Source organism: Lontra canadensis, unplaced genomic scaffold (assembly GCF_010015895.1).
Source record: "Lontra canadensis isolate GAN:19392208 unplaced genomic scaffold, GSC_riverotter_1.0 scaffold21, whole genome shotgun sequence".
NCBI lineage: Eukaryota > Metazoa > Chordata > Mammalia > Carnivora > Mustelidae > Lontra > Lontra canadensis.
The window spans coordinates 2,022,575-2,034,614 of NW_022631015.1; the positions used below are offsets into that span (position 1 = coordinate 2,022,575).

The following is a 12,040-nucleotide window of genomic DNA, read 5'->3' on the forward strand; positions in this document are numbered from 1 at the left end:
GAAGGATGACACAACATGGGAACTCCACACAATGGGAAATAGGTTGGTGCTCTGAGGACAGAGGAGTGTGAATGGCAGAAGACAATTTGAAATAGGGAGGCGGGGCCAGAGTGTAAAGGTGTCTGTATATTGAATGCATTTGCATCAAATTTAGAATTTATTGTCAGGCCATTTGAACACGGGAATAACATGATCCAGAGTATATTCTGAATGGTGGTATAAACTTTGTGCCATCAGAGTGTAACAAAAAAACCACAGGTGCCATCAAATACCTAAACTGCAAACAGGTTAAAACCCTTTTTCTAAATGAAGACAATAAAGTTCCAAGTTATAGGTGACTCTAATAGGGATGAATATGGACACAGGGATCTGACGTCTCTGGAAGTGGAACAATAGTTCTGACTCACTGTGGGGTGAGGGGTGAGGAGGAGGAGGAGAAGTAGGGAAGATCTTTGGGGTGATTTCCCAGTTTGGGGTAAATACAACTATATACATGGGAGGGAGGTGGTCATGTGAACGAAGGCTGTAGATTCAAGAGAAGGAGCAGGGTGGTAGGTGGGAGAGGTCTGTACCAGTCTGGACAGACACAAGGGCTCACTGTACCATGCTGGCTGAAGCCATGGGTTAGGCTTTGTGCAAGGAGAGTGGACAGGACAGGAAGGCTGTGTGGATTGGTTAGGGCTGCCACAACAAAGTTCCACAGACAAGATGGCTTAAATAACAGACATTTATTCTCTTAAGATTCCGGAGGCCAGAAGCCCAAGATTAAGATGTCAGCCAGTTTGGTTTCTGGTGAGGCCTCTCTCCTTGGTTTCTAGACAGCCATCTCCTCCTGGTGTTTTCCATGGACTATAGCATTCTTCTCATATACTTTGTCCCAGAAACTATGGCTTACTTCCTGTTCCTCAAATGAGTCAAGCCCATGCCTGTTTCATGACGTTTGCCCTTGCTGTTGCCTCTCTGCAAAGTGCTTGCCCTGGCTCTCTGCGTGGCTGGCTCTGTCTCATCATCCAACTGTCAGCTCAGATGGCACCTCTTGGGAGGACAGGACTTTACCACACTTTCACTGTCCCAGCCACCCCCTCACAGCACTGTGCTTAGCTTCCTCCAAAGCAGAGACAACACTTTGTCTTCAAGTGCAAGTCTACTCTCATTCAGTCCTAAGTTCATAGAAAGCAGCAACCTTGGCAGCTCCTTCACTGCAGCTCCTGCCCCCCCATACTGGGAGCAGAGCTTATGCCTATTAGGGGCTGTAATGTACTTGTGGAAGGGAGGGAAAGAAGGTAGGGAGTGAGAGAGAGGAGAAAGGAAAGATAAGAATGCATTTGTGGGGGGCGTGGGGGGCAAATGCAAATAAGTAACATGAGTCCTAGGATGTGTTTATGGATGTGGCACTTTGGATTCCACTGGTGACATTAATCTGAGCTGTGGTCAGAAGTACTGGGTGCTCAGTGAAGGTGGTTAGTAGGTAGAGGCTGCTCTCAAAGCAACACAGTCTCAAGAGAATGAGTGGCCCAGAAGCAGGAGACAGAGGTTCAAAGAAACTTAATTTGAGACACTGGGCTTTAATTTCATCCCCACTGAAAAGATCCACACATCTTTGTCTCTTGCCATGACATGGGCCACCATCAGCTTTTTAAGTGAACTGTCATGGGTTTCTTCCACCTCCTCAAATGAGCTACAACTACAGGCCTTGAAACACAAGGCCATGCCTGAAAATCTCAACTCAGACACCCCCTAGGGTGATCCAAAAGGCCAGATCAGGCTGCCCAGGGACAAGCTGTACCTTCTCTTCCGGTGCTAACCGCACATCACCATTGTGCCTCTGATGTTGACTGACTAACCTTTCCCTTGGAATGTGTCTTCTCACCAAGAAGCCAGGGCACCTCCTGCATTCTGCTCTTCATGTAACTGGCACAGTGCTCAGTACCAGGTGTGGTGTGACTTCTGCCATAATTATATATCTTAAGGAAACATCAGACATTGGAAGTCTATGACCAAATGCAGGCATGATGCTTTTGGAGAGCTGAATTAGCCCTGGTGCCACTTTAGCCAAGGGCACAAAGTAGGAGTGCCAGATAAATGCAAGGTACCTGGTTAAATTTGAATTTCATGTAAACAATGAATAATTTCTTAGCATAAATATTTTCATGCAGTATTTCAGACACATTTAAACAAAAATTATTTGCCATTCATCTGAAATTAAACTTACCTGGATTCTATTTACTGAACCTGGCAACATATACCATGAAGGGAGTGCCTACCATTTTATACACACTTCAGGGCAGCTCTGATCACTCACCATCAATAGATAATTAATCAAGGCTGGAAGAAGACACATGCAGCCACTCAACATATTTCACTGTAGATCAGCTGTGTACAAAAGCCTCGTAGGCACTATCAAGACATATGAACTTTCTTCTAGAACAAAGCCTACTAGAGGAGATAAAGCAAGCAGGTAAAAATGAGTACGTGTGGAAAATGGTAATTTGTTACCTATGCCTAGAAGAGGAAAACACTATCCTCGGAGATCAGGATGTTCTCCTGAACAAGAACCTAAATGAAGAGGCTGGGAAGTGGAGTTAGGGTAAGCCACACAGGGCCACGACGTTCAGGCCAAGGATTGTGGGCTTTATCTTACAGACCAGAAGCCAGTGCCCTGACTTCTGCATCTGCAGAAGGTGGGCAAATGCATCTTGCAGCTGCAGAACCACCACAGGGCTGCGAAATCCTGATTTGACAAAGCTAGCCTGAGCCTACCTTCCCAGTCTGATATACCTCAGAGGTCCAAGCTCACAATTCCCCACTGAAAATCTTAGATTATTTGGTCACAAACTATACGTGTGCCATGGATTCAAGGTCCATTTGAACATGTGTCCTGTGAAAGTACATGAACCTCCAAAATTCTAGCATGAGAACTTTTTGGATTCTGGAGGACAAGAAAGGTGAGCTAGGACCCAGCTAGGCAACACAGAGGAGAACCCGTGCTCAGAGGCATTTTTTGGCTTCTCATAGAATTCAGAAGACAAATATCTGAAGAGGGAGAAAAAAGCCTCCTGACGTGAACCATTATGAAAGAGATGGGTATGAGAGAAACTCCAGACAGTGTTTCTTCAATCAGTGTTGACGAGGACTAGTAATGCAAATGCCCAAAGGTGTGCAATTATAATGCATTCACCCAACACTGTATCAAAATCACTGCACAATTCTATCCACAGGACAGATGATAGTATATATTGAGTAAAAACTTCTAAGTCAATTTTAATTATGTTCTTTCAAAGACTGTTGCATTTAAAATGCTCATGAAAGTAATCTGGCAGGAAAAACCAAAGCATCCTTTCTCTACTCCTTTAATAACTTACCTACTACTGCAATTGTTGAAATTTTAAAACTTTTTTAATATGAATTCAAGTACAAAAAGTCCAAAAGAAACTAAGAAATTGCTTTCATAGTTTAATTTTTAAATTGAGCTTGGACATTTTCTTTGGCTCTAGAGAAAATATTTATGCCATATCTAGCATACATTAAAAAGGTATTATAAAAAATCAACATAAAAATCACAAAGAATTGTGAGTCATTTAATTTTTTTTAAAAAGTAAAGATGATTTAGTAAAAAGTATCTTACTCTTTGACTTGAGTTTTGAATTTTCACAAACCTATGCATTCCATCTAATACACGAAGTTTAAAATGGAATATGAATGTCATGTGGTTGACTTCAGATATTGTTATCCATATTAAATATTTGATAATTTACAGATATGATTAAAGTGCCTAAAAACACAGCATACATAGGCTCAGAGGGTAATTGTATTGTATCTAGAATTACAATGAAAAAAACATGCTCAAGTAGTTAAAAAATATACAAATATAAATGTAAATGTAAGTATAAATATAACCAAACATCAGTATTAAAAATAGAAGTCTCAGAAAGAACTATCATCCAAAATCTCAAGTAGAATGGGAAGCTGAATCATATACAAGCATACTTCAATTTTTGCACTCTGTAGATATTGCAGGTTTTTGTTTTGTTTTGTTTTACACATTAAAGGTTTGTGAGTCAAACAAGTCTTTTGGTGCCATTTTTCCAACAGCACTTGCTCACTTTTTGTCTCTGGGTCACATTTTGGTAATACTTGCAATATTTGAAAAGTTTTCATTTTGTATTATATTTGTTATGATGATCCGTGATCAGTGATCTTTGATGCTACTCTTTTAATTGTTTGGAACGCCATGAACCACAATCATCTAAGACAGCTAACTTGATAAATGCGTGTGTTTGGACTGCTCTAATGACCAGGCAGTCTATTCCTCTCCTTTGGCCTCTGTAGTCATTGACATACAATACTGAAATGGGGCCGGTTACTAACCCTCTAATGGCCTCTATGTGTTCAAGTGAAAGGAAGTGTTAGTTACATGTCTCTCACTTTAAATCAAAAGCTAGAAATGATTAAGCTTAATGAGGAAGGCATATTGAATGTTAAGACAGGCAAAAGGCTAGGCCACTTGCACAAAACAGTTAGCCAAGCTGTGAAAGCCAAGGAAAAATTCCTGAAGGAAATTAAAAGTGCTACTTCAGTGGATACACAAATAATAGTTTGGTTGCTTATATTTAGAAAGTTTTAGTGGTCTGGGTAGAAGACCAAACCACAACATTCCCTTAAGACAAAGCCTTAGAAAGGCCCTAATCCAGAGAAAGGCGCTAGCTCTCTTTAATTCTAAGAAGACCAAGAGAGGTAAAGAAACTGCAGAAGAAAAGTGTGAAGCTAGCAGAGGTTCGTTCATGGGGTTTAAGAAAAGAAGCCATCTCTGCTACATAGAAGTTAAAGGTGAAACAGCAAGCACTGATGTAGAAGATGCAGCAAACCACCCAGAAGATCTGGATAAGGTCATTAATGAGGGTGGTTGCACTAAACAACATATTTTCAATGTAGGGGAACGAGCCTTCTATTGAAAGAAGATGGCATCTAGGACTTTCATAGCTAAAGGGGAGAAGTCAATGTCTGACCTCAAAGTTTCAAAGGACAGGCTGACTCTCCTGGTAGGGGCTACTGCAGCCAGTGACTTAGAGTTGAAGCCAATGCCTTTTTTCCATTCTGAAAATCCTAGGGCCCTTAAAAATTATGCTGAATTCACTCTCCCTATGCTCTAAGAATGGAAAAACAAAGCCTGGATGGTAGCACATCTGCTGAAAACATGGTTTACTGAATATTTGAAGCCTACTGTTGAGACCTACTGCTCGAAAAGAAAGATTCCTTTCAAGATATTCCTGCTCATTGTAATGTACGTGGTCACCTAAGGGCTCTGATGGCGATGTCCAGCAAGAGGAATGTTGTCTTCATGCCTGCTAACACAGCACTCATTCTGCAGCTCACAGATCAAGATGCCATTTTAACTTTTAAGTCTTGGTATTTAAGAAATACATTTCATGAGGTGGTGGCTGTCATAGATTGTGAGTCCTCTGATGGATCTGGACCAAGTAAATTGAAAATATTCTGTAAAGGATTCACCATAGACACCATTAGGAACCTTTGTGATTCATGGAAAGAGGTCAAAATATCAATATTAACAGGACATTAGGAGAAGTGGATTCCCACACTCATGGATGACTTTGAAGTGTTCAGGACTTCAGTGGAGGAAATAACTGCAGACGTGGTAGAAATAACAAGAGAATTAGGATTAGGAGTGCAGCCCGAAGATGTTACTGAACTGTTATAAGCTCATGATAAAACTTTAATGGATAAGGAGCTGCTTGTCATGGATGAGCAAAGAAAGTGGTTTCTTGAGATGGAATCTACTCCTAGTGAAGACTGTTGAAATGACAACAAAGGATTTAGAATATTACATAAACTTAGGTGATAAGGCAGCAGAAAGTTGACTTTCAGTTTTGAAATTTCACTGTGGGTAAAATGTTACCAAACAGAATCACATGCTGTTGGTATCACATGAGAAATTCTTCCTGAAAGGAAGAGTTAATTGATGTAGTAAAATTCATTGTTGTCTTAGTTGAAGAAATTGCCACAGCACCCCCCAAAATTCAGCAACCACTACCCAGATCAGTCAGCAGCCATCAACATCGAGCTAAGAGCCTCCACCAGCAAAAAGACTGGCTTGCTGAGATCTCAGATGATGATTAGCATTTCTTGCCAATGAAGTATTTTTAAATTAAGGTATATGTGTGTGTGGTGTGTGTGTGTGTTTAGACATAATGGGATTTTTTTGTTTGTTTGTTTTTTTTTGGTTCCCCTACATTGAAAATATGTTGTTTAGTGCAACCATCTTCTTTAATGACCTTATCCAGATCTTCTGGATGGCTTGCTGCATCTTCTACATGATTTTTTAGACATAATGCTATTACACAGTTAATAGGCTTAAATATAGTATATCCTGGGATATCAAAAATTTATTTAACTTGCTTCATTGCAATATTTGCTTTATTATGGGAGTCTGGAACTGAACCTGTAATACCTCAGATGTATGCCTGTACAAAGTACCTGTGATACTGATTAAATTACTTTTAATGAAGGGCATGATTGTATATGTATGAACTTCTTTTTGTAACTATTGTGATTTATCAAAATCACAATCACAATAATTTTTAATATACAAAAATGTATATAACCAAACAAAGACTGATTACTGTATAATCTGTACACGTAAGCACACCATAAAAATTATCATAAATACCAATAAGACCTCCTTTATGGTCCCAGTTTTGCATCTTCATTGCTTATCTTCTGATGAGCATTAAAGAAACATACATTTTCAGAAATTCATTGGGAGGTGTCTTAGGTTGCTAGAATGAGGCTGCCTTCCTAACCATATTGTTATTTTTAGAATGCGAATTTCGATGAACTTTTGCTGTAGGACAAAAATGGCAAAAACATGTTGCTGGTAGATGGCACAACTTTGGGAGACAGAAGTTCAGGAAGACAGCTGAGTTTCAGCTGCAGCTTTAAAACCACTAGAGCAGGCGAAGAAGAAAAGAACACGTATATTCCTGCAGAGGTAGAGCCCACAGCCATCCATTGCTATGGGAAGCCAGGGCAGCATAGAGTGCTGCTGTGCTGAAAAGTGCAGATGAGTTTCAAGTTCACAGAAGGCTTGATCATAGCTACGTTGGAGTCTTTTCAGGGTAATAAGTCCCTCATTACTGATGTGGGATGTGTTCTGCCAACTACCGTACTGGAAGACATGTTTGGTAAGCAATTCCTATGGCCTGATGCTTTCCTTTTCCAGGCAACTACATGTTTTTACACCAGGATGGGGTGCTTTACATCTCATAAAAGTCTGACACAATATATGAGGTACATAGAGAAGCAAAGGATGTGTGTAAACCAAAAAGATACGGCTTTATGTTTTTACTGTACTAGGAAAATCTCATGACTCAAAGCAGCCTGTAGGGAGTCCTTTTGTGTAATGAACTTTCCCCTAGTTTAGAAGTACTCATTTTGTAAATCAACTTGTTGCAATCCTCCCCTTTCCCCCATCTGGCTAGAACATAATTTCTAAGTCCACACAAATAATTCGCACATCCTAAGAAGAAAGATGTTTTGAAGTTTTAACTCTAATGTGACTAGACAGTGCTGTCCTATGACAACCTTAAGCTTCTTTATGGAAAAACACTGATGAACTCGTGAACCAAAAGTGCCCAACTACAGGAGCTAGACAGGTACCCTGGTCCTAATACTCCGTTATCTGGACCAGGGTTCTCCATTTGTCTAATACTGAATGATTCCAATACAGCTTTTCACCAAAAGGAATCTCCTTAAAACTTGAGGATACATGATACCTTGTGAAGGCTGGATTCCTATCAAGTCCACTCCCTGCTCACCTGGGAAACAGTGTACCCTGCTGCTGCTTCTTTCATCTGTCAGGGCTCAGAGGGGACAGCAGGCCCACCCCCTGCCCACTCCTCCCTCCCAACCCCCTGCTGCCAGAGACCCCCAAGGTCTTTCCTCTCACTTCTGTCCACAATAAAACTTGCTAAAGAAAAGAAACCTTCTCAATTAAATTATTTGGGTTAAAAAAATTAGAATAGCAAGATACTTTAGAAACTATTTAGTTCAGTCTCTGTATTGATACCATCAATGTCTATCCTCCCAGATGCTAAGCTACTGAAGGTGGCAATTATTTTTTTTGGAGTAGATCACCTATGAGTGTTTGGTGAATAAATGAATGAATGAATAACTATTGCTTGAAGGTTCCAGCTGTAGATATAGTATGGGTAAGCACAGCATGTTAATAAAAGTCTCTTTTTTTCCCAAGGAAGAATCACCTGACCTTGTGACTATTTTCACAAGACTTTGAGGGATTATCACAGGGAGCATGATCCCTCCAGGAACTATAAAGAAGAAATCTTTTACTGAGATGGATGGATTTTGGGGTGTGGGCATATACCCTTCAATATGATGTCTATGGATATACCCCTAAATATGATGTCTATTTCACCTTAGGAAAAAAAGAAGAGACTGCTTTAGATTTCCTCAAGAAGAGTTTCATTAGAGAATTCCTAAAAGGAACCTGAGCCACCCTGGAAGTCCTGAGGTAAGACACACCTCCATCTTACTGGAGACAACTGGGAGAGGCACGTCAGCCTGATCAGGCAAACTCACACTTGGTCTCTGAGGGAGATGTGGAACTCATCAGCCATTACTCCTGGACTTCATTTTCAGATCCCCTTCCTGGAGGTTGCAGCTGTGTCTCTCAGGACCTGGAAACTGTCTTCTTCAGAGAGCATCATGAGGTAGATTTCACACAAATGAGTCAGTGTGGTGTGGTGGAAAACCACAAGACATAAAGCCAGGAGACCAGTGAATAATAGTTCCACCACCTACCATCTGACCTAAGTCAAGCCATTCACCCTCTCAGGTCCAACCCCCTTTCCTATGAAGCCCCATAACAATGGTGTCCACCTTCCCTATTTGGGGATTGTTCATTGTTTGTTCATTCAACAAACACAGACTAAGCATCAACAATGAAAAATCACACACAGGCCAAGCCCTCCTGAGCTTGACAGAATAGCATGGAACAAACTTCTCTGAACAACTAATTACAAGTGTTCTGTGGTTTCAAAATAAAGAACAAGATGCACTGGGAGATTGTGAACAGATTCCTAGACTGGTGTTCAAAATAACCTCCTAGGGGAGTCACACATAAGTGAATGGTACTCTAAGAATCCATTCATTTAACCAAAACTTCCGTCTAGCCTATTATGGGCCAGGAAGTGGGCATGTGGCTGGGGATTTAGGAGTGAATAGGACAGATGCGGCCACACCCTAATGGAGCATACAATACAGTGAAGGAGAAAGGTCATCACAGATTACACAAATAATGAATTAATTACTATTGTGAAAAACACTGTGAAAGGAAAGAACTGAGATAAAGTATATAAAAGTGCTTCAGGAATTAGCACATCCTTTATAAATGTTCCTCTCTGTTAAGAAAGCTGTAAGTGGCAAGAGGAGAATAAAATTAGAAGGAAGTCTTTCTCTCTCCCTCTTTTCTTTTCTCTTTATTCCTTTTTTTCCATCCATCCTCCCTGTCTACAGAGCTGGCAAGACAACTGGTATGAATAATAATTGAAGTGTCAGATTTATATTTATTTATTTATTTATTTTTAAAGATTTTATTTATTTATTTGACAGAGATCACAAGTAGGTGGAGAAGCAGGCAAAGAGAGAGAGAGAGAGAGGTGGGGAAGCAGGCTCCCTGCGAGCAGAGAGCCCAACGCGGGGCTCAATCCCAGAACCCTGAGATCATGACCTGAGCCAAAGGCAGAGGATTTAACCCACTGAGCCACCCAGGTGCCCCTGAAGTGTCAGATTTAAATGTGACTAGTGTTATTTTTTTCTGAATGCTTTTATCTAATACTTATAAACTGGAATAATGAACGATATCTAACTTTATTACTAGGAGGAAATTTAAAACCACTGTTTCCATGCATCATGGCTACATGGAGAAGGGATAAAGTGCAGAGCAGTTACAATACTCCATGGGGTAAATTGGGATAAAGTTAATCTAAGAGATTTTTAAAGAGGAGCATCCTTTAAAGAGAGAAGACCTTCCCTAAGAAAACCCAGTGCTCAGGCTGCACAGAACCAAGACAGAGAAAACCCTCAGGCCATTCCAGGAAATGATGGAAAAAAGCAGAACTTTTAATAAGTTTACTATAAAAAATATTAAATTTCAAAGCCAAAAACCAATCTCCTAAGCCTTCAGGAAAACCTTAGCTCAGACTATTTTGTAAACATGACCTAATCTTTATTGAAGACAACATCAATTGGGATCTGGCTGCAAAGAAGCTGGGCAAAAAGAACACAGTCACCTGTGGCAGGATACCCATTGTCAGTCCCTGAAGAAAGTCCACATAGCCACCCACACATTTTTAGCGAATATTTAAGTCACTTGATTTTTCTACATGAACTGTTCCTTCTCCAGGAAGGACAGCTTGGAGAAGCAGGAGGCCCTATTTGTGCCAAAGGAGTGGCTTGGAAGCCCTCCCCAACAGTCAGAGCCTCCCACCGGGCAGACCAGGAGAGAGAGTGCAATTGTTGGGATGACCTCCTTGGGGTCTAACATGGGGTGGATGGCCACCCAAGTGGAGGCGGTTCCTCAGCAGATACAGATAACCACTGAAATATAACAATCCAATACTTTTATCGTGTGGCGTCTACAGTAAGCACTGCCAACAATGCATGAAGGAAAAAACTGTCTGATACTTTAGCATGGAGAACAGAGCAGTCATCAAATCCATCTCTTCATAACTATCCCCTCAATTTAAGAGCTAAGCACACATTACCACTAAAAATAAGTTCATAAAGACCTCATGCTGCTAAGTATGATGTCAGATTTAATAAATGATGACATTTTTAAGGTAATACATTGAAGTATAATATAAAATAAAAAAGCACATGTATGAGGAACATATGGCTAGATGTATTTTCAGAAACTAATCATGAAGCTTTATGGTCAACTTCCAACAATCTTTAAAATAATGTGATAATATGAGACAATAGTGGAAAGAAAAAAGCAGGAGCAAAAAGACTGAGAGGTCTTTTTATTTTTTTTTTATCTCTGGCTGTACAACACTGAATAAATCATTGACTTCTTTTGGTCTTCATTTCCACATCTAATCAGAATAGACAATTTCTAAGTGTACCTCCTAGTCTAAAATGTTACACTTTGAAAAAAAATTATATATTGAAAAAGTAGCCCACTTTAAATTCAAAAAGTGCTTCTGAACGGTATCACTTCAAGAGTATTTCAGGCAATTCATTTATGCAAATATGCTATACTAACACACTATTATACTAGGGAGACAGTTAGATTATGCTGTAACCTTTTCTTCCCTCCCTAGGCCAATTCCTCATACACACAACCAGCAAGAAATATATGTGTCAGCAACAATAAAAATTAGAGGCAGAGTGCTGGCAGCAGAGCCCAAGCAGGCCCTGGGAGCCAACCATATTTTCTGGGGGAGCTGAAGTATCAGAGCTTCAGGCTCCTTGATCCTTCTGCTCCTAGTCTTAGCCCCATAGGGCAAGCAGACCTGAGCCACCTCCCAGGCCCAGTACCTTGGACTATGGACAGTCTGTGTATACTCAAGGTATACTTTGTACCTCAGTGTATAACATAATTCTGACTTTTGGCTACAGTAAGCTCTTAAAATCAGTCTTTTCTGAACAGTGTGTTAATACTTGGGCTTGGTAATAAGATGTCCTTGCTGGCACATGTAGTGTCATTCTAAGAGTGCACATACTCACGCTTACCAAAACTATATTAGGTCTATTAAGTCAGCTTTCACCTCGATGTGATTAAAAACATATAAGGAAAAATATATAATGAAAAAGATTATTCTAGGAGCCAGGCCACATTTTATAGGGAATTGTAGTAACTCTGATCTATTGAGGATCATATATTACTGTTCTAGAAACTACAAGTCCCTCAAGTAGAAAAAGTCAATGCATCTTCTCCAAGTATCTTATGTACTAAGAGCTTTCTGTTCTTCCTCTCAGAGCTGGGAGACATTTCCAGGTAGTA

At 40.2% G+C, this 12,040-nt stretch overlaps 1 protein-coding gene and 1 long non-coding RNA gene across 3 annotated transcripts in view; one reads left to right on the plus strand and one right to left on the minus strand.

Moving 5' to 3' along the window:
- LOC116869879 overlaps window positions 1-9,436 on the plus strand; it is a 28,438-nt gene extending 19,002 nt beyond the window's left edge. Inside the window, exon 3 of the long non-coding RNA XR_004383128.1 lies at window positions 8,455-9,436. This is a non-coding gene — a long non-coding RNA (uncharacterized LOC116869879). The remainder of the gene's footprint in view (window positions 1-8,454) is intronic.
- GMDS (GDP-mannose 4,6-dehydratase) overlaps window positions 1-12,040 on the minus strand; it is a 623,268-nt gene that overhangs the window by 264,565 nt on the left and 346,663 nt on the right. The gene's annotated exons all lie outside the window — the stretch shown is intronic.